The sequence below is a fragment of the Prionailurus bengalensis genome, chromosome B2, assembly GCF_016509475.1.
Source record: "Prionailurus bengalensis isolate Pbe53 chromosome B2, Fcat_Pben_1.1_paternal_pri, whole genome shotgun sequence".
Taxonomy (NCBI): Eukaryota; Metazoa; Chordata; class Mammalia; order Carnivora; family Felidae; genus Prionailurus; species Prionailurus bengalensis.
In genome coordinates, this window is record NC_057349.1 from 86,719,399 (window position 1) to 86,743,699 (window position 24,301).

The 24,301-nt window shown below is 36.1% G+C and overlaps 1 protein-coding gene across 4 annotated transcripts in view; it reads left to right on the forward strand.

Annotated features, from left to right (window-relative positions):
- Positions 1-24,301, forward strand: part of FHL5 (four and a half LIM domains 5) — a 41,658-nt gene continuing 17,357 nt past the window's right edge. The window contains exons 1-2 of one of the 4 annotated variants that reach the window (XM_043591967.1): positions 1-176; positions 582-812. The gene's annotated coding sequence lies outside the window, so the exon portion shown is untranslated. The remainder of the gene's footprint in view (positions 177-581; positions 813-24,301) is intronic. The other 3 variants (XM_043591968.1, XM_043591969.1, XM_043591966.1) reach the window with 3 other exon arrangements.

The following is a 24,301-nucleotide window of genomic DNA, read 5'->3' on the forward strand; positions in this document are numbered from 1 at the left end:
GCAATACGCAGAAAGAAGCAGGGAGTGGTAAGTCTTCAGTGCACGTGCAGGAAGCAGGTAGCTACCTGGAGTTATTCTAGTCAAATCCAAGGCTCAAATTTCCCAAGTTTCCCAAGAAGGCAGTGATAGAAGCCACAACCCAGGATTTATCTCTCAAGCTACCAAAAATTCTTCAGGTAAGAACATGGGGCTTCATCTCTTTCCAGATAGTTCGACAGAAAAGCTCTGTAGTACAGCCATCTCTAACCTAAGAGACAGGTTCAGATAGTCACCAGAAAGCAAGAAAATGAAACAAAATCAAACAAACAAACAAACAAAACAGATTAATCAAGGAAAAGGAAACTACATCATCCTTTTAGAGATTTTTAAAAATTTAAATATGCCCTTAATTTAGCCTAGGCAGTGGAAATTTCTTGAGTGTGTATGTGAGTTGTCTGTGTATACACATTGTACTTTAAAATTCTGGAGCTTATCCAGATATTTCAAATACTAATTTTGGCAGAATTTCCCTTTAAGGATATCCTGCAGAGAATTTGTTACTCCCAATTTTAAGTAAAAATTGACAAGGAGTGCTTTTTCAGCCCAGTAGGAGTCAGCTACATACACATCACAAGACTTGGAGGAAACCCACTCACCCTCCTATTTTCTTCTACAAAGTTGAAAAAGCTGCAATTGGGGGAACCCTCAGATAGCTCTGGTGGTTCATTCTGTTCCTCTTGGAGTTGACATTTGGATGTGTTGGAGGAAAAAAAATCATCATATATTCTTCTTTCCTACTCTTTAAATCACAGGAAGAAGCAACTTAAGAAAAAGTAAGTTCTGTTTCCTTTTCCATGTTTCCTTTGTGGTTTTTATGTGGTATTTCGGCGTTCATTTTTTTTTAAGTATAAGCAAGCGATTCTTATAAAATTTCTAGTAACCTCTTATGAGAACACTTTTACTTGGCAAGTAAGTGTATATCTTGAAGTTTCTTAGAAACTTTAAAAAGCTATTTGAGCCAACAGTTATCAAATGTTATAAGCTGAGCTTTTCAGATTTCTCACTTCAATAATATGTGTGCGGGGGCCACATAGTGGACAGATAACTCTTCAGAGTTGCCTCCTGAGTTGTGAAAATGGCTTTTATACACGTTATAGCTTCATTGCCATAAAACAGAACAACAACAACAAAAAAGGTGGCAGGATTCTGGGGATTTATTTGGCTTCGTTTATTTGAATAACTAACTTTATCACTGCGGTTATTTTATGGCTGGGTTTATGTATCCGGAGCACAATTTGAAGTCATTTACAGATTTGAAGTGAGTTAGTGAGATTCCTGCTATTTTCAAGAAAAATCTGCCTGCTTGTTCCAGAAGCAGGCTTAGAGACCATTCCTTTAATTTTTAAAAAATGTTTTAACATTTATTCATTTTTGAGAGACAGAGTGCAAGCGGGAGAGGGGCAGAGAGAGAGGGAGTCAGAGAATCTGAAGCAGGTTCCAGGCTCTGAGCTGCCAGCACAGGGCCCGATGTGGGGCTCGAACCCATGAACCACAAGATCATGACCTGAGCCGAAGTCAGATGCTTAACTGACTGAGCCACCCAGTCGCCCCAAGATCATTCCTAGTGTTAGGTTTTCTGAGATTGAATTGAAATGTCTGTATGTCTGGCCCACACAAATATATAATCTATTACAGGAATCTTAAGCATTGCTTCTTGAAACAAACAGCGTTTCTTAAGCAAAAGCATACATTCCATATGTGTTTACACTTTCTCCCTCACTAGTTTAGTCAGACCCTCTGTGGTATCTGTCAGCCATTTGAAAACTAAGCTGTTAGTTTGGGTTTCAAACATGTGGAAACTGAAAAGAATCATGAATAAAACGTGTAATCCTTATAAATAAAATGTAAGAAAATCCTCACGTCATTTTAGCTGTCATTTCACATTCACAATATCATCATGTATAAATTCTAGCATTTTCATCAGCAAAGCCTATAGATTAATATTTAATGCAAATATTGCAAGCATGTATCATACAAGATATTTCTTAACATATTTGTTATGATACATGCCTGAAGCCATAATCCAAATTGTTTGATGGGGAAGGTAAACTCTAATGTCTGTTTTCTACACTTCCTTGATTTCCACATGTTACCATTAGTTGCCAATTCTAAGCAAGAGCAGCAGATTTGTGTTTTAATGTCATATCACCTCACTGACAAGTTTACCTCTGATTTTTATTATTCTTGCCAACAACATTTTGAATAAAGGTAGATTCATTTGGGTTCCTTAGGCAAGCCTAGTAACTTTCAACTATAATATTGAAAATAAATGTTCATCTAGAACATGTTGGAAAGGCTTTGATTTGTTTTTTATGTTTTCAATCTAGGAAACATGATTTCTTTAGAATTGAAAACCAAATACTTGGGTTCACATGGGAAATTCTGAGTCAGATGACAGTTAAACCAACTTGTATTTCCATGTTCTTGTAATTGTATTTTTTCCTCTCTGATTGTCATCATTAGTATTGGTTACTTTTTGGTACCCTGGAAATAATCAGCTTGAGCATTTATCTATCTCCACAGACTACAGATGCCCTTAAGACTCTGATAGAATCAATGGACCCTCTTCTCACAAAAAAAAAAAAAAAAAAAAAAAAGCCCATTGCAAATAGATTTTTCAATTACATATCTGGGGTTGATAGATACCTGAAATCTGCTCTTGAGTATTCTCTGGGGTCCTGATTATGAGCCACTGGTTTCTGTGAAACCAGAGACCTCAGCTTCAGACATATTTTGGTACCAGTGGGTTCACCAAATCTTTAAAGGGTTTTGGACAGAAGTATGCCTAAACTGTCTCTTTAAACTGTCCTCACCTGAAGACAGGTAAGGCTAAGGCAAGGATTTTAGTTTAAGGGTTAATTTTTTTTTTTTTTTTTTTTTTTTTTTTTTTTTTTTTTTTAGCGAGAGAGCAAGAGCACACACAGGTTGGGGAGGAACAGAGGGGGAAAGAGTGAAAGAGAGAGGGAGGGAGAATCCCAAGCAGGCTCCACACTCAGCACAGAGCCTGATACAGGTCTTGATTGCACGACCCTGGGATCATAACCTGAGCAGAAATCAAGAATCAGATGCTCAACTTGACTGAGCCACCCAGGGGCCCCAAGTTTAAAGTTTAAATTTTAAAGCAGGTGCTTAGTTAATTCATGGCCATACTTGTCCTGAGAAGTGTGTAATGGAAATAAAAGTGGAGTTTTCAAGGAGCAGAACAGTTCCTTTTGTGGAGAGCAAGACTTAGGATGGAATGCTAAGGACCCCAGAATGTGGAACAGATGACTCTTCCACTCCAGCAGAGGAGTCTTCTCATCTCTCTGACCATCCTCCCATATCTCCATACCTACCTACTGGTACACTAGAACATAAAAGGAAGAGCTATACAAGTGTCCATTACCCTTTCAAGCATCACAGTCTTTAATCTTCCATTCTTTATGGGCTCCTTTTATCAGCACTCAAACATGCTCAAATTTCCCATCTTAAAACATTTCTCCTTCATTACTGAGCTCCTCCAATTCCCCTCTTCCTCAGCTTCATAGATCAATCTCTTGAAAAGTTGTCTACACTCTATTAATCTCCGCTTCCCGAGCCCCACTTCTCAGTCTATTGTAATCTGGCTTTAGTCCTCATCAGTTTTTCCCAGCTCTCATGGAGGTTGTCAATCACTCGTGTATTGCTAAATCCAGCAGACATTTCTCGTTATCTATTCAGTGTCTGGAATCAATTTTACCCTATTCTCCATTTCCCCCACTTTGGGACACGCTTTACCCAGGGCTTCCATGATATCAAACTCTTACTTCTCTCCCACGAAGACCACTTTTTGGTCTGCTTTGCAGATTTCTCTTCTTCTCCCCTGTATCCTGGACTCCTTTTCTCTTTCTGGGAAATCTCACTGCCTCAGTTACCATCTGTTCTATAGGCTTATGAATACAAAATCTGTATCTCTAGCTGAAGTATCTTTTCTGAGCCATAGACCTGTATGTTTAATTGTCTGCTGAATGCAAAACTGCTCGGAGTAGGCTTGGACCCCAATGAATTAAATGGTAGAGGAGGAAGGGATATCAGGGACAAACCAGGACTTGCACAAAGACCCCTTCCAACATACCCAAGTAATTTATATGGTTTCCCTGCCATTTATACGTGGTTTCTGGGGCTTTCTTTGGCCCTGGCTAAACAGCTATACTTGGCTGCCCCAAAGTCTTCCCAAATCTCACCATTTAATCTAAAAGCAAATTATCGTTTCCTACTCCCCACCCAATTTCCCTCAGGTATACTCTTACATAGTAAATGACACCATGGTGAAACCAGTTGCTCAAGCCATAAACTTGGGGGAACTAACTCCTCCCCTCCCTCAATTCAAATACCCAAAGAATCTCTAAGTTCTGGCAAGGCTGTCCTGTGCATTCGCCTACACCTCTCCTTTGTTACTGCCACCACCCAATTTCAGGCTGCCATCTTCTTGTACTTGGCGAACAGTAGCCCTTTCACTGGTCTCTCTGCCTCCAGGATTGCCCTCTGCTACTGAAGGCTCCATATTGAAGCCAGAGCGATTGACCTAAAACAATTGGTGTAAATACACATTGACTTTGCCAACCTTTACTTCAAACTTTTCCCTGACTCTCCACTGGCCTTAAGGTAATGTCCAGATTCCTTCTCAAAGTTAAAGAGAAACAATAATAGATTATAAGGGATTACAACAGATCTCTTCAAACTTTGAAGTGCTCAGATAGGACCTGGTCTTTGTTAAAATGCAGATTCTGGTTCTGTAGGTCTGGGTTGTTTTTACATTTCTAACAAGCTTCCAGGTGAAGCTGATAATACTAGTCCAAGGACCATGTTTCTCATGCTAGATTGGCTGGAACTCAAGTTCCAGTTGTGTTGCTCCCTAGGTCTGGAAACTTGAAGTTGTCACTCAACTTCTGTGTGTCTCCTTTTCCTTGTATATAAAATGGAGATCATGATGGTGTGCCTTTTTCTTGGGTTTTTTATGAGAAATAAACATGTGATATTAAAATTACTTGCAACAGTGCCTGGCCCAGAGTAAGTGTTAAATGGCATTATTATCACCAGTCAATACTTTGAATAACTTAGCCTCTACATTCCTCTCCAAACCAATTCCTACTATGGCACTGGTGGGCACACATGCACACACACACACACACACACACTACTGCTCAGACATGCCGAATGACCTTCAGCACATTAAGAACAGAGCAAATGCCTGCTTTCTGCCAAACTTTCAAAGGCGCTTCTTGGCAGAGCCTCTGCCTACAAAGTTAACCCAACTCAGTCACCCCCATATTTTGGATCTCAGCTCAGGTGTGCATCCTCTGGGAAGTATTTACAGAACACCCTCCACCCAAGTCCACATTTCATACCACTTTGAGTATTCTCATATTACCAATGTGCCTTCTGGTCTCACATAATAATCTCATTTATTTACCTGTCTCGCCTATAAGACTATCTGCCCCTTTAGAGTGAAGGACTGTGGCAATACTAAATTTCTAATACCTCAAACACTCTTTCGCAGGTTGCAGGTGATCAGTAAAGAGTGAATGCATTTTATAGACACATTTCCAAAGACCTGTAAAATGAGAAATGGAGACAGGGAACAGAAAGCTTTAAGTTCTGGTTTGAGTAAAAGGAAATATGAGATGTAGTCCTCCAAATGCTGCTTCTGAGTTGGACTATTAACACACTAGAAAGGGACAAAGATCTTCAAATTCATTAAATAAATAAACAAGGCTAAAAAGTCAATGCAATGGTGATAGTGTGACACAGAGAAGAGAATCAAGGCTTTGAAGTCTGGTCCATGTTGAGTCTTCTGCAACCTCAGGCAAATTAGTTTGCCTCCCTGTCTTAAAGATGGAATAAAAACACCCATTTTGTAGAATTTTGTATTAGCGTAATAGCAACATTTTTATTTTTATTTCTTTTGTTTCAAATTTTTATTTAAATTCTAGTTGGTTAACATACACTACACTATTGGTTTCAGGAGTAGAATTTAGTGACTCATCACTTACCTATAACACGCAGTGCTCATCATAGCAAGTGCCGTCCTTAATACCCATCACTCATCTAGCCTATCACCCACCCACCTCCCTCCATCAACCCTCAGTTTGTTCTCTATTGCTGAGTCTCTTATGGTTATTTTTATTTCTTCTCAAATTCTTCTGTTATAATACTGTTGCTACTAACATAGATTTGAGATATTCTTTTGTTTGTTCATTTGCCAGAGCAGTAAACACCAAATGGATTCTGAGTTTTATTTTTCAGTAGATCATTTTGATACATCAGATTCTCCCCTCACATTATTTAAGAATACACCTTTTTGTTTTATTCACAATTTAATCACAATTACAGAACTGAAGACGGTGGGGAATGGGCTTCTGGGCTCCTTGTATCCCAGCTTGATTTTATTCTCTTCAATGATTCCTCACAACTCTTCATAAGACAATTTAATTAATGTGGTCATGTTACCCCCAATATGTTTTAAAAGAGTATTAAGAGTTGTCCTGATCAAGATATCAAACTATGTATTTTTTTCAGAGCCAGAAAGTCATACAAGGTAATTTATTCATTTATATATTCATTCAAATATTCACCAAGTAGATCAAGCCAGTATAGTAGCTACAGAAAAAAATGGTCAAATTGTTTAATTTTCTTTACATCATGAATCTATGCATTATGTTGATGACCATTTCATGAGTCTCCTATGAACAAGGAATAATCTATCATAAATTTTGACCAAATGCCTCTCAGTATAGAACTAACAATGCTTCGGTTTTGTGGAAAATTGTTTCTTAACACAAAGATCAACATTTCTTTAGCAGATTCATGGGTATAAATTTGCATGCAGGAAAGAAAAGAAAAAGCATCTGATACCAAGCTGTCATGCTACCTAAATGAAGTAAAATTTAATTTTTCAAAATGATTTCTGGTCCTATAATTACATTCAGTCTATCAACTCATTCTCTTGAACATATTTATAGTTATACTACCACAGAAGATTCTAATCTTTGAGAGTTTAACTGTACTCTAATTTAGTTCAGTATTTTGTTTTTCCTTATTGTCAAAGAGATACATTGTATAATTTATGAAGTCCTGAATAGTAAACATGTTTTTAAAAATGCATAACTTCAATCAAGAGGTCTATCATTTGAGCATATTTTCTTCTAAACTTGATTTCTACTCTTTAATAGTATTTATGTAGTTGAGATCACACTGATTGTTCACGTCAGACTCCTTTTTTCCCTTAAAGCAATATCAGAACCATTTTGCCATGCCCTTACATTCCAAACACCACATTAATGATTTCTAGCATTATTTTACATGTCATTTAGTCAATAATTTTATATTCTTTTAAGCAGTGTGTAGAGGTCCCTTTCAAATCCTAAACTTAAGCATAATTAAACACTCAACATAATATAACTAAAAACCACAAAATATACTCTGAAACTTTAGATCAGGGATCAGTAAACATTTTTTGTAAAGGGCCAGATAGTAAATATTTTAGGCCTGGAAACTACTCAACTCTGCTATGATAGTTCAAAGGCAGCCACAAGGGCACCTAGCTGGCTCAGGCAGTGGAGCATGTGATTCTTGATCTCAGGGTTGTGAGTTTGAGTCTCATGTTGGATGTAGCGATTACTTAAAAATAAGTTGTTTTAAAAAAAAAAAGCAGGGGCGCCTGGGTGGCGCAGTCGGTTAGGCGTCCGACTTCAGCCAGGTCACGATCTCGCGGTCCGTGAGTTCGAGCCCCGCGTCGGGCTCTGGGCTGATGGCTCAGAGCCTGGAGCCTGTTTCCGATTCTGTGTCTCCCTCTCTCTCTCTGCCCCTCCCCCGTTCATGCTCTGTCTCTCTCTGTCCCAAAAATAAATAAACGTTGAAAAAAAAAATTAAAAAAAAAAAAAAAGCAGCCACAGACCATATGTAAATTAAAGAGTATGGCCATGTTCCAATAAAACTTTATTTAAGGACACTGAAATTTAAATTTTATATCATTTCACATGTTGAAATATTGTATTCTTCATTTGTGTGTGTGTGTGTGTGTGTTTTGATCATTTAAAAATGTAAAACCTATGTTTAGGTCTCAGGCCATTCAAACACAGGCTGTGGCTAGGTTTTGGCCCTTGGGCTAGAGTTGGCAACCTCTAATCTAAAGCCTGGTTCCAAGAATCCTGGTTTCCTCAGTTTTGAGAAGCATCTGTGAACACATGCATATGTATATATTCTTAAGTGATAGTTTTCATTAGATGCTAAATAAATTCTTAAACTAAAATGTTTAAAAATCACTGTTTCAGATAATATACATGAAAGTACTTTGTAAACCATAAATCATTATTAAAACACATATTGGTACTTTACTTTTGATGTTAGCTAAACCACAAATGATTTGAAAAAAATTAATAGAAATGAACGTATGCCATTATGAAAATTGCACCTGGGAAACTAATATTTGAAATCCAAAAACCTTACACGCTATAACCTAAAGAGAAAACAGTTAAGTCAAATTCCAAAATTCTTTAAGAATTAACAGCTATTGTAATCAAGATAATTAGAATATTTATTGTTTTGCTTGTTTTTCTAAGAGCTTGAAAATAATGCTATTCACTCCTTCATTTTGTTTTTAAGTGTTAAACTACAAAGCTAGCATAATCAGAGAATCCTAATTTAACATCCTGGTTAATAAAAGCTGGTATGTATATTACTCACTCACCTCCTCTTTCCCCACATATCCATACACATAATACAACAAACAATACTTAAGAATAAACCACCTTTATTGTAACATATGTATGGATTAGAAAGTTCCACTTAATCACGTATCTCTACTTTTAGAGTTCTAAGAATTGCAAAGTAGACGCAGGTGTCATATGTGAATCAACTTATTTTCAATTGATTATTACTGAAACGGAATTGGAAAACAAGGTTTTTCAAAAGACTGCCCCTTCCAGCCTGAATTGAGTTCACTCCCAGAAGAGAGAGAATGTGGGCCCTGCAGGTGACAGTGCTCTTTCCTGGGGCCAGGTGGCTGCAGCGAATTCCCTGGAGGGAGAGGAGCAGAGTTGCAGCCTGTGAGCACGCAATTTCCATCTGAGTGTTGAGGGAGAATGGGTTACACTAGAGAGGACCCTTTTGCCCAGTTATTTATCGGTTAAGTCATTCCACAAGTATAAGAGAATCAAAGATCCAAGAGAGGAACGTTTTATCCCCAATAATTTCAAAAGAGAAATGACAAGTATAGAAACTTGGGGAAATGAGAGCTTCTCTTATATGATTTTTAATTCAAGAAACCATTCCTGGTTTCTTATAAATTTAAGTCATCGATGTAAATTGCAGAAATGTCAATTAAGATTTTTAGTTAACAGCGTATGTCAGCGTATGTCACACGTATGACCTGCTTTTATAGTGTGGTCTTCCATTGACCAAGAAGCAAACAGTAGGCTAAATATATCTGCAGCAATGTATAGCTGGGTTTTTAAAGCTCTGACATGTAAAAATATTTAGTTTCATAAGTGACGTTTCTTTTGCTCAACTATGGATGAAATGCTGCCTTCCAGGTCTGGTCCTTCGAGCAGCTCTTACTGTGCTCACTGGGCTTGTCATCCACATCCCTTGGCATGGTATGTCACCACCTCCACAACCATGTGGACTCCCCACTGCTTAGGAACTTTCCCCTGCTTTTCCTACAGACTAGCTTTATTCAAACTTTAGGACACTGCTCTAGAAGAAGCTTCACTTGAAGCTTTCTAGAAATTTCCTGAAATCTCCAGAGGGCCCCACGCATTTATCCCAAGTATTTCCGCATGTCCTCTCTCCTTTCTGCCCTCATTTCTTCCATCCACAATGTTTACTGAGTACTCAGCATATGCGGGTGATACTGCTAGACATCAGAAGTCTGGTGGGAACGTAGCGTCTGTCCCACCTCAAGCTTACTGTTGAGCAGTAAACATGACTAACTAGAGCCAAGATGAACTGTGTGTGGGGAAGTGCCGAGAGCTGTGCATGAGAACTTAGAGCCAAGGTCCTCATCTGGTGGAAGAGTCATGGAGTAAAGAATTATTTGTGAGTCTCTCTCCCAGAGCATGGAAGCTTTTCAAAGGAGAAACCTGGTTTCACCTTCACTGCCAAGCACTGTGGATGGCCTGGACTTGGCACTCCAGAGCTCTTTGTGAAACCCATAGAACTAAAAGTACACTGTTGGATAATGTTGGGTTGAAAGAGCCAGATCATGAAAGGTCTGAAATGCTATACTAAAGAGCTTGGATTTTGAAGGTCGCAGAAAATGTGATTCAAACACAAGTCATCTAAAGACTCTGGGTTGGCTTCTATTTATAAAACGGGAGAAGAGTGGCTGTTTGGCTCTAAACCTTTAAAATTCTGTGGCCAAACATCTGACTTCTTTCTTCCTGCATTCATTTAACACATATTTGTGCCAAGTTCTGCTTTAGGTGCCAGGGACACAGCCCTGAGCAAGGCAAGGAGAGATCTCTGCTCCTGTGTGTGTGACACATCCGCATGACTTAAAAATTCACACACTGAGTGATGCTTCGGGTGAAAATGAAAACAACACTAACTCGTAACCAGTATTTGTCAGCTAATACTGTGAACATTTGGTTTCCAAGGGAATGAACACAGATTTTGCTGTTTACTCTCAAAATTAGCATGAACAACCTGAGATCAACACATTGTGTTTCCAAAGGTGTAAACCACAACTGATGAGTGAGGCTGTGAGCACTTTGACTACAAGCATTTTCCTTCAACAGATGCTGAGAACCAACCTTGTCTACAACTCAAGACCAAGAATAGATAAAAATTAAGTTAAAGCTGGTTTTCAATATCACCATGCAGCTGTTCAAATGGTCACCCCCTCCATCACCAACAAATTTTAAACTGTCAAGGGAATTATTGAATTTATTGATTAATGCTATCACCAAAGCACAGGATACAGTCCTGCCTGGTATCTTTGTAAATCACATTCGGGTAGGAAGATTATTTTGCTTCATGCAGAAATACTGGAAAAACTAGTTAACATCAACTTCCAGCACTCACCACACATCCCCAGCCCCAACACCCCCCACCCCCACTCCACACACACACACCACAGCACACATATTCACATACACACAAATATACAAACCACATATACACACATGCATCACTACCTCATATTTTTGGTGAGGATTCAGAAAATCAAGCCAAATGTGGTTTGGGTTTTTCTTCCCAACCAGTAACAACTATAATAAACGAAAACCAATAGAAATTGAATTGGCCTTGAATGTTGGAGGGGACATGTACTTGCTGTTGAAGATAATTGGTTTGTTTTGTATAGCTAGTGGTGGCTTGGCTTGAGCTCCAGAATGAACCTCTCTATGCATGTGAGGTTGTTACCTGGTCAGTAATTCAAACCTGGAGAGCCAGATACAAATACGTTTTTTTCTCTTTTGGAAAAAAATCACAGCAGTAACCAAAGCTGTCACTCCATACAAGCTTTTTGCCCATCTATATATGAAAACAATGACAAATGGCTTCCATGAGGAGTTGGAGATCCGGACTCTGGTGGAAACCTTTGCACTAACCACTTTTTCAGCTTTAAAAAACAAACAATTTGCCTTCCTGGCCTTCAGTTTTTCTCATTTGTTAGATGAGAGGCACAAACTAGAGAATTTCAAAAACCCCTCCCTGCTCCTAGATTTAGGGGTTCCGTAAAAATGGAATTGGATCAGAAGCATGCTTTTATAGGGAAGGAAAAACATCAAAATGACTGCAGCACTAAGAGGCTTTATCTCTAAATATCTTACTATACCCAGAGGGGTTCCTCTTCCTGAGTTTCCGAAATTTCTCTTCTGGGCTCCCTCTCCTCCCTCCTTCATCCTTCTCCTTATTTCTCTTCCTCCTCACCCTCCTAGATCTAATGGTAGACATTTTTTTAAAACTATTGCAGAAAACTATTGCAGAGAAGACTGGTTGTGCAGCTAATTTGTTGGAAAATGGAAGTTAATTCTTTCTTTCTCTTTGAGAAAACAAGGTCACACAGAGCAGAGCTGAGAAACAAATTGTGAAAAATTACCAAAATGGTGGTAAATGTAAGATTCTTTAAGTGGGTCACTAACTTGGCATCCAGTTTTGGACAATCTTAAAGAAAATTGTTCATGTTTATTTAACAACCTGGTCACTCATTACAAAGTAGTAATCTAGTCTAAAAAGGAGCTTGTTAAAATTCATGCAAATGACAGATGTGGTAATAAAGCAAAGTAATGAGTGATATTTTAAAATTTCATGTTTATTAGCAATTTGGGTGTTTTCTATTAAGTGCTTACACAGTTTTATTTGGAAGATATATTCCATTTTTCCTAATCTTTCTGGAAAGTAACTATGAATACTATCTTCAGAATTTAGTTTTCATATCTGTAAAATGAGTTGAAACTGATCTATCTCGTCTAGTTCTTACATTTTATGATCAGGAACAAGAGAGTCAAGTGAAATAAACTTAATCTTTTGATTTGTGTTAAGATTTTATTTAAGATAGTCCATGCATGCATTTGGAACAAAATTCAAAAAGTACAAAAGGCTACCCAGTGAAAAGTAAATCCCTCTACCTTCCCTGTCTATTCCATCATATTGTATCTTGTGGTTTCCTCAAGGGTTACTCTAAGTATTTTTAAGTGAAATGTCAGTTGATGAGATGCCAAGATTGGTTTTGATCAATATCAAGTATTACAACACTATTAGCATAACAACTTGTAAATGTTCTTAAAATTTTGTCATTTTCCATCTATAATTACTCTAATTCCTACATACTTTCCTTCTCAGCAATGTTTATATTTGCATAACTCATAATTTTTAAGGTATTTTGATACATATTATCTCATTTGCTCTAAAGCACCACTTATGGATACCATTTACAATTTTCTACCTTGCAAGGAAGAATATAAATGCCATTTTTTTAAACCACATAAATATTTAGGTGTTGACAAAATGCCAAATAGGATACTGATAACTGAGTGGTTTTATAAATAATGCTACTGTTACCTGTCCCAGAAAATCAACTGAAAGTTAAGAATTTGGTGATAGATTGTAAATGTCATGTATATGACAAGGGGTACATATGCCTTATGACCAGCCCTTAGTAGCAGGCTGCTGGCCTTCAATAAGTGCCTGGCATTGCATCCTCCCCATGTCTGTGAAGGGCCAGGAAGAGCTCCTCCCATCAAAGGTCCAGCCCTCCCCTCCCCAGCCTTCAACAGGCTTAATAAGAGCCTAAAGCTGCAGGAACCACTAATTTTGAAAACAGAATAGAAAGATCCAAAGAGACAGCAAATACCTACTCGATGCATAAAATCATCTGGAAAACTGCTGGTAGACTTGCAAAGATATAGGACACTTTGTTATCCTCTGATTAGGCCTATTAGTTCAGAGGAAGAGAAAGAGTATCTGGAGCCTCCAGAAATCAAGAAGAGAATGCTGCTTGAAGAGTGCTTCTAGTCACTAGGGAATCATATGATGCCCCAGCAGAAGATTCCAAGACTGGAGGAGCCACAGCTTATTTTCCTGGTCTTGAGCCATCATCACTTTTAATAAAATAGAAATCATTTTTAATTACCAACAGTTTTATCCAAGACATTTTTGAAGATCACCCACAAAATATGTGGCACTGCTCGTCTTCCAGTAGAGCACAGAAATGAGTAAAACAGGGTAGCTGCTCTCAGTGAGTCTACATGATGGTTATAAGAAATACAACAAAGCTCCAAATCATTTATAATACAGGGTAGAATATAAATAATATCTAAGAAAAACACAAAGGGCATTCATTAAACATATCACAATACGTAATACATAATATAATACAATTTATAAATGTACCTTCATATACCTTAAAATTCAGTAATGTCTGAAGCTTTAAGTCCAAGGTGAAACAGAACTTGTTGACAGGCTCTCTTAATTTCAGAAGGTCCAAAAATGGACTCTTCTTCCATCATTGTGTTTTATGAATTTGAAGATCATAAACCAACAGAAGCTGTAATACACATTAATGCCAGGATATATGAAAGCCAATATATTGTATGGTTAGACTTGGCATATTCTCAGGAAGGAATTATGTGATCAATGGTGAAATCTTATTTATTGCTCGTAGTTGAATGGCTGAAAGTTCTTCCTAACTAATTTGTTTGACTGGAGTTGTCATTTAGGTAAGTTGGGGATTTAAAAAATTACCTTGTAGGATCTATTAGTTAAAGAATACATCTATCATTTTATATTGGCCACCTTCCAAATGAAGAGCAATTCATTTTCTTGGACAGTTTCTAATACTATTTTATCAGAATAGAAATGGTTTATTTCTTATACTTAAAAACATACTTGTTTAAAAGAAAATCATAGAAAGTGTTTTTTGCTTGATTCTCCTATATTATAAAGGAGCATGTACTTTTAGTTTTTCAAGATTGTATAGGGTTCAGATGAACCGACTGTCTTGTGATTGGACCACTTGGCATCATAGTGCCTGGATCCACAGTTATTAACCTGACCTGCTCTCAAGCCATTGTTTAAATTGAATATGTTTGTCACCATTTAAAGGTGAGTTAATTGAGCAAGATTTGAGCTTTCTCATCACTAGTTATGGAAGGGAATTAGAATTTATTTAAAAACATTCAGGAAAATAAAATAGCCATCTTGGCTTTACAGTGATCAGTTCACAATCTCTTTATAACACATGATATTGAACTCAAACATGGAAAGATGAAAAAGGTACAAAAGATATTGTATTTCCTCTCTGGTGAAGTATATTCCCCAGATCATAGCAAATTTTTCATGTGATCTTGTGCAAATACCTGGCCCTGTGGGGGTGATGGAGCTGATTAGTGTGTGTTACAAACATGGTCATGGTTACAGATTCAGTCTTTCCTCAGTGGACTTAGGTAGACTTCCTTTTTACAACGACACATCATGCTTATTGCTAAGTAAGGTTGTAATTGTCATGAGATGCAAGGGGAAGCAGGTAGAAAGTGTTAAATAGATGAATCAATGGAGCTCCCTCCTCAGTGCTCAGAAAACAGCTACTAGTGTTTACATACTGTTAGTAATTAATGAGTGTAATGAAGGCGATCTTGAAATAAAAGGAAGACCAACAAAACAAAACAAAACAAACTGATACAATTACTACCCTTAAGGAATTCCATAGAAGATTTGTTGAGTTTTCCAAAAAGCATAGAGAGGAAGCAGGAAAAATACTCTCTAATATTTACATTAGATCTGCAGTATCCTCATAGATTCCATGTGTAGGAAATAAGGTTGATCCAGGGGAATTCATATGCAAGAAACACTCACTCTGCCCCTCTACCACGTGTTGACCCTATGCTAAATACTTTTAGATAAATCATCTCTTTTAATTCAGTATTTATGTTTATTAAACCCTTCACTTAATCAGAACTTCAAAACAAGGCTTGCAAGAGAGACCCTAAGTCAACCCAGGAACCAGATCTGCTCTTCCAGAAGACTTTTTACAGAAATAGCAGCAATTTTGCAGGAAGTAGAAGAGAAAACTCAACTTACACATAATTTGAAATGCTTGTGGTTCCTTTGTGATCAAAATTGTAGAGGCAAACTTAATGACAAATTTAAAAGCAGAAAACTGGGATCCGAATAGACAGAGATTTAGATAATACAGTTTCATCTCTAAAGGAGTATTCTTTTGGTCTTGAAAATTTCCCAGTGAGAGAAAACTCAAGGATGGTATTAAACCTACATATTTTATAAGAGTTCTACTTCTTTTATTTTTAAAGAATATAATGTTTGATAAAATATAGTTGTGTATTACCATGATATATTTTACCATTTCAATAATAGCTGCTATAATTACATGATTCTGAATGTAAATCTCCAAGAAAATCATCACTTTTTTTTTCCTTGTTAGTATCCACAGAACAAATTAACCAGATGGAAAGCTCTAGTCAGCTGTTTTGTTTCATGGGAGAGTAGTTCATCAGCCCTCAGGAGAATTACTATTTGACCTCTCTACACAAGACATTCAGCGTCCAACAAACTGGACTTGCAAATATGTCCCTAGAGACTAATATCAAACATTCCACCACCATTCTATGATGCTTGTTTTAGGTTATTTTTGATTGATGGCCTGAAGTTATGGCTTTAGTTATTTTTAAATTGTTTGTTGAGTTTTTAAAAAGTAGTGCATGAGGGGGGAAGAAAATAGCCTCCTTCTTCAAAATGGGAGCTACAGTTATAACTGCACATTTTCCACCAAGTCAAGTACACCTACAGATGACTTAGCCATGACTTTTCCACTCCTACATCCCACTCGATTCTTGAGTGGGATCATGGACAGCTATTACTGTTCTCATTTACAGTTAAGGAACATAAGGGCCAGAAAGGTTAAATGGTTTCCACAACAGTGGATAAGTTATATGCTAGTGCTAAAGCAACAGGTGCCACAATCTCCAGCTTCTGATTTCTAACCTAATTCTTCTCAATATGCCTTGTCTTGGGTGACAAGCAAAAACAGATAAGGAAGTACACACAGACCTGCTGAACTCAACCCTCAGAACCAAGAAAAGAAAAAAAACCAAAAGAACTTTTTTTTACTAGTTATCCTAACTCCTTCATATTTTTAAATATGTGCATTTTAATTTCTTCTGCTGTAGAACATATATTTATCCCATCTGGCCTAGTTTACCCAGACTTTGGAAGATTTATTTTTTCATATAGCTCATTTAACTCCCCTAAACTTCGTCAAATTCAGTCACTCGATCAAACAACATTTCAGCTAACATCATAGATCTCAGAAGACAAAGATCTTGTGATCTGGGTAAAGACATGGTTCATCTCAAAATGTTATGTGCACAAATCCAAAAAGTCTGGTGTAACGTCCAACAGAGAATTGAAGAATCTGAGCCAACACCTCCAAAACTGTTAATAGAAGCATATCAGTCCCCCTAGTTGAGAGAAAAAAAGGCTTTATTAATATCCACAGATAAGCCACCTACTTCTGCTGCTTCTCTGACACATTCCTCAGTTGGTAATGAAGGAACCCACCAGGTGTCTTCCTCAGCTGCCCTCACAGGGAAAGTGAAAGAACTCTCCTTGCCACAGACAGGTCTTTAGGGCTTTACCTTCTGTTCCCTAACCTTCATTTTCAGTCCTTGGACATATTTGCCACAGATGTAATAGATACAATTAATTCACTAGTCAAGTGGATATACAAATTCTTAACTCTTTACTAATTGAAACTTTATCCCTTATTCTGTTGATAGAATCCTCTTTGCATATATGTTTTCATCAATACTTGCCTTGGGCTCCACGCCCTTAGAGAACAGGAAGTTTCCCAGTCATTTCTTTAGTCATAAACCATGTTCTGAGGTCCTGCTATACTCAGACTTGATATACACAAATGAAGTAAGCAACATTCTTCCTCTCTGAGGAGCTCACAAGTGAGACACACATGGACAGAAAAAACTGTTACAAAATGTGGCAAAAGAAAAAATAGACATATGTATGAACTAATGAGAGCAGCTACTCTTTCCTGAGGGATATGAGAAAGCTACCGAGAAAAGGAGTTTTAACTGGACCTTGATGGATGAGGAGAATCATCAGGCAGACAAGGTCAGTGAGACGAGAAAGAGGGTATTAGATTTAGAAGAAAAGCCACAGGTGAAGACTCAATGCCATTAAAGGATGTAGCATGTGTGAAGAATAGGCAGTCACTGGAAGTGGCTAAAGCATACGTGGGAGATGTGTGTATGTTGGGCGGTGCGGAGTCTGGAAAGGGCTAGAGGAGGGGAAAGCAGACAGGATAGTAAAGGGTCTCTATGCTAATGCAGTTTAGACTTTCTTTCAGAGTCAAAAATAAGCTGTTGGAGACTTTTCCAGTGAAGGGAGATGATCAGATGAGTCTGAGAAAAGATTCTTCTTGAGCACATGGAGGATGTTGTGGAACTTCCTGGGGGAAATTGAGCTTATCATTAGAGAACAAAAGTCATGTAGTAGCAATGTGCTTGGTTCCACTCAATAGAGGAAGAAATCTTGAATAATATCCCCAGATAGATGTAAACCACTATGGCCCATCAGAGATAGGCAGAGGGCCCAAAATAAGATTTAAGGGATGCTTCTGAAATAGAATCAATGGGATATAGTACCCAATAAACATATGTAGGGAGTGCATGAAGGGAGGGAGGAGAGAATGATGGAAACAGTTGCCTCAAGAGACTAGGTGATTATACAACTATGCACTATAGATGGTTTCTATAACCATAGAGCACAGAGAAATATACTTTGTTCGGTGAGGTTTCCAAAAAATGCTCCTGCCTGGCCATCAGAGAAACAATTCAAAATAAAATCCTAAATGGAAAAAGGGCCACAGGTAAATTAAGTTAAATATAGTGTGAATTAGGATTCTTCATCCAGTTTCTGTTTCCATTCAAGTCTGGTATATCAATCACACACTTCAAAGACTTAAACATTTTGCACTAACACTTCCCAAGAGGATTTTAATATTCCTTACACCATTTAGATTTGAATTCTCCCCAAGTTCATCCCTTAAAAAAAGCAGAAACAAATCTACTTTACTGAATCAATGAAAGCCTGAACGGGCAGTCGAAATAGTCCTGCAGTACTCTCATAGGAACACAGATATATTTACACAGGCTGAGTGAAGGTGCTTTGAATAGCCAGATGGAAATTAGGCCAGGTATCCCAGCAAACTTTGAATTAAAGAACAGTGCACTTCGACTTATGTGCAAAAGTAGTGGGTATGGCATTATTTGCATCTATTTAGCAAAATTTACACATCATGTATTGGAGACAGAAGTAACCATATATACCATTTATTGTATGTCCTCTATTTTAGGAAACATAATGTGTTGATTTATATAGTATTACCTGTCTCTATGTGGAACAAAAAGCTGTAATCAAAACTATGTAAGTTATAATTGCTATTTAGAATAACATATTGACAGTAATTCAACTGCCTCAAGTAAGTAAAATTCCTCAAAAACACATCGGCAATAGAGACATTATTGGAAACCAGAAGGCTCAAATTGTATCCTTGTATATTTCAAGTCCACCATAAGAAGGAAAATCCCTCTCAGTTTTCAAAAGTGTAATCCATGACAGGAAAGTAATAAGACATAGACAGGTTGTCCTTGATTTGCACAATGTTCATGCACAAAGCTCATGCATATTGCAACCATGTTCCCACTTTGCACACTTCCATGGTACTGTGAGAGAGACAGAGAGAGAGAGAGATTTATTGCTTCCCTCTCCTCTCTTGCATCTAAAATGTTCCTGCTCAGTTCCCTTTGATTCAGCCCACATGCATCCCAGATCTTCCCAGTTTGGACAACTTCCATGACCACCATTAGCAGTCAAACCCTTCTTAGATATTGCTACCCCCATCTAGATTATGTCTAGATTATGAATCTAGATTATGTCTCTTTTGACAAACATAAGAAAAAATAATTTAATAATACCACTCTACTTATCATCTACTCATTTTTTGAAATCTTTAAAAAATAAAGCATTTCATATATAGGAAGGAATATTTCTAATATATCTGCAAGGTAAAGAAATAGCAATTTAGTCAAGATATCAAAACATTCCCTAAATACTTTTTTTGTAGTTTCAAGTTTTTATTTAAATTGCAGTTAGTTAATATACAATGTAATATTAATTTCATGAGTAGAATTCAGTGATTCATCACTTACACATAACACTCAGTGCTCATCACAAGTGCCCTCCTTAATACCCATCATCCACTTAATCCATCTCCCTGCCCACCTTCCCTCCAGCAACCCTCAGTTTTTTCTCTATAGTTGAGTCTGTTTCTTGGTTTGCCTCTCACCTTTTCCTCCCCAAGTTCATTGTTTCATAAATTCTGCATATGAGTGAAATCATATGGTATTTGTCTTTCTCTGACTGACTTATTTCACTTGTCATACACTCAAGTTCCATCCATGTCATTGCAAATGGTAAAATTTCATTCTTTTTAATGGCCAAGTAATATTCCATTGTATATATATACCACATCTTCTTTATCCATTCATCAGTTGATGGACATTTGGGCTCTTTCCAAAATTTGGCTATTGTTGATAATGCTGCTATAAACATCAGGGTGCATGTATCCCTTTGGATTAGTATTTTTGTATCATTTGGGTAAATACCTAGATCCTATATATTTGAAATCCTCTTTGCAACTTCTCAATACCCAGTCTAATTCTAGAAGTTAGGTAACTTTAATTGCATCCTGATTTTTGTGTTTATAATCATCATGATTTTTAAAATAGCTTGACTAAAATTTATTGTGTTTAATAACATGTTAACTAACATACTAACATATTTTAACATGTGAATAACCTATCTATTATAATTCTCCTAATAATCCATTTTGAATGTTTTTGAACTTTATAAAAGTGTATTTACTTTTATAGCCTAATTGCTTCATTCAATATTGTGAAGTTCATCTATACTGAGGATGAATTACCTGTAATTCATCTGTTTTTATTGCCATATGTTAGTATGTTGTATGACCACACACCTACTTATGTATCCATTTTTCCCTTCGAGAGATATTCAGTTTCCTGTTATGGCTACTATTAACTATGCTGCTGTGCGTTCTTGCACATGATCTCTGCAAGATTTTCTGACTTAAGACACTTAACGGGTGCATTTGCTGAGTCATACAAAAGGTTTTTGTTCAACTTTACAATATTATGAAATATTGTTTTTCAGAGTGGTTTTATCCTTTCCATGTTTTACTTTTATTTTTAGTGAGTGAGTTTCCATTGGTCCTTATCCTCAACAATATTTGATATTGTCAGACTTGTTCATTTTTTCTGACTCTGTGAATGTAAATATATAGTTTATTATGGTTTGCTAAACAGATCGATTCAAATTCCATGGAGTAGATTCAGCTTTCTTTAAAATATCTGTCATTTAGAAAAGAAACATGTGTTTGTATCTTTTTCCCATTTTTATGTTAATTTTTAATTCTTATTTACTCATGGGAGTGTTTTATATATTCTTTACTCTAATCCTTTGTCCATTATATGTGTGGCAAATATCATCTGTTAACCTGTTATTCTGTGATTGTCTTTTCATTTAAGAGTGTCTTTCAATGACCAATTTTTTTTGATTGCCAATCTGCTCATTTATGGTTTGTGTTTTGCATCTTTTCAAAAAACTTTTACTAACATGAAAGTGTAGACATTTACTCCTATATTTCAAATTTTGCTTTTCATATTGATGACTGAATTATTTTGAGTATAGTATAAGGTAGGGATCCAGCTTAGTTTTTTGCCATGTAAGTAACCAATTATTCCAGGACCATTTATTGAATAATTTCTTACTCTTACTAAACTTAAATTTCATTCTTTATATAATAGATCAATATTTATAAATGTAAATATATCAAAAATAAATATATAATTTTTGTCTGATATTATCTGGTTCTGATTTGATTCATACTTGATTTGGTGTTCTCCATGCTGTTCCACTGGTCTCTTAGTTTATCCAGTTCTAATACTATATTTCCTTAATGACTTTAAGTTTTGAGATTTCATATGACAAGTCTTCCCAATATCATAAGGTTTAGATATACTGTGTTACATTTAACACAATATTATTTTTATTGCTTTCAAATATGATAGTTTTTAACATTATATTTCTGTTGTATAGGAATTCTGTTGATTTTTGTATATTGATTTTGTATCAAGAAACTTGCTAACCTCTCTTTCACTGATAATGAGCTTGAGTACAATCTCATGTTTATTAGTATTTGGACATCCTCTTTTGAGTAATGTCTATTCAAGTCCTTTGCCCCTTTATTGTATTGTCCGTTTTTTTCTTATTGACTTTTAGAATTTCTTTATGTATTCTGGATATGATTCCTTTGTTGGTTCATGAGTTACAATATTTTCTTTGACTCTGTGGTTTTTATTTTCACTCTCTTACCTAGAATCTTTTTAAAATAGTGGCCTTAATTTTAATGTAGTCCAATTTATCAAATTCTCCCTATATGGCTGCATTGCTTAAGAAATTTTTCCCTATTACAAGTTAATGAAGACATTTTCTTATATTCTAAAAGGATTAGAAGAGAAATAGCACCTTCAAAATAGTGAGTCTCCAAGTCTATGAACATGGTCTATCTTTCTACTTATGTATTTGTGTTTTCTTTATATTCTTTCAAAGTGTTCTGTGTAGGGGTTTCATACATGCTATTACATTTATTACAAGGTATATGAGGGTTTGGTAATGGTATATAGCTTTTATTTCATTTTGTTTGCTGTTATGTAAGAATACAATAGATTTTTGTATATAGATATTTTATCTAGCAACTCTGTTAACTCACTTACAAATTCTAATTGCTTATTATAGAATCATTTAGATTCTCTTCACACAAAATCAGTCATCAGAAAATAATTACAGTTATTTGTTTCTTTTATTTCTGATATTTTTTTTCTCATCTTAGTGCACAGGTTATGACTTCTGGTATAGAACTGAATAAACGTGATCACGGGCATTCTTTTTCTGTTTCTGATCTCAGCGTAAAAGCTATCAGCATTCACCATTATATATGTTTGCTATATATTTTTAAATTACATTGAGGAAATTCCTTTTATTCTTAGGTTGCTAAGTTTTTGATTTTGAATTGAAGTCAAATTTCATCAAAAGCCTTTTCTGCATCTGCTGAGATAATTATATGGCTTTCTCTTTTATTTGATAAATGTGGTGAAATACAGTGATTCTCTTTTTAATTTTAAACCAAAATTTCATTCTTAGGATAAATGCAATTTATCATGACATGATTAACATTTTTATATATTACTAGAGATAATTGGTTATTATTTGAGTAAAGATTGTATGTACTGCAAAATGTATTATTTATTATAAGTGTAATTGGCCTATAAATTTTTTCTCTAATGTTTTCAGATTTTGGTATCACCTTAATGGGTTCAAAGCTAACATGTTTCCTGCTTATAATATTTGGCATAATTTATTAAGATTAGTATTATCTCTTGAGGCTTGGTAAGATTCACAAGTGAAGCCATTTTGGGCTTGCATTTTACTGTGTAAATAGGCTTTTAATAATAAATTTAGTTTCTCTGATAGTTACCAACTAGTTGAAATGTTATATTCTTGTACCAGTTTTAATATTTACTTATTTTAGAAGTTTCCTGTTTTATCCAATTTTTCTAATTCCTTAGCTAAAGTTATTCCATATAGTCAATATTTATTTAGATACACCTATTTATAGTTTTTATTGTTTTTCACTGCTTGCTTCCTCTCTGAGCTTCAATCTGAGATCAATGATTTTTTCCCTGAAAAACAGTCTTTGGTATTTATTTTAATACGAGTGTGCTATTGATATATTTAGTTTCTGATTGTCTGAAAAATATCTTTTTTCGCCTTCATTATTGAAAGCTATTTTATCTGAGTATAGATATCTAGGTTGGCTTCTAATTTCTTTCAGCAATTTTACCTTGTCTTTCTATTGTCCAGCTTCCATTTTTTTCTGTTGAGAAGTAGGTAACTTCTTAATTTGTTGTTACACCAAAAGTAATATTTTTACCCCATGTGTTAGATGTCATTTGTCTTTGGTTTTTAGTGGTTTTACCCCGAGATGACTCAGTGTGTGTGTTTTTAGGCTGGTTGAGGTTCTTGGTTTTTGCTTTCTTTTTTAAATTTGTAGCATGATGTCATTTGTCAGTTTTGGAGGACTGGCCATTATTTTTTCAATAAGAATTCTCCTCATATTCCCCCATAAAACATGTAAAACACACTTTTTTACATAGGAAGAAAAATAATATTTCTTGACCAAATGGCATATTGAAAAATGGAATCCAGGGACACTTGGGTGGCTCAGTCAGTTGGGTGTCTGACTTCAGCTCAGGTCATGATCTCACAGAGTGTGAGTTCGAGCCCCACTTCAGGCTCTGTGCTTACAGCTCAGAGCCTGGAGCCTGCTTCAGATTCTGTGTCTCCCTCTCTTTCTCTGCCCCTCCCACACTCATGCTCTGTCTCTCTCTGTCTCAAAAATAAACATTAAAAAATTAAAAAAAAAAAAGAAAAATGGAATCCTAATTGATTTGCCTATTTGTGGTATGTCTATCATGCAATCCTTTCTATCGTTATTTTTAAATTAATTTTTATAAGTCTCAGCTCAAAACATTTCACGTACCTATTCCCAGTCATCAGTGGTCACTTCCTTTTCTATAGAAAAAAAATATATATGTTCAACTCCCGCTTGAAACTTAAACCACTGATG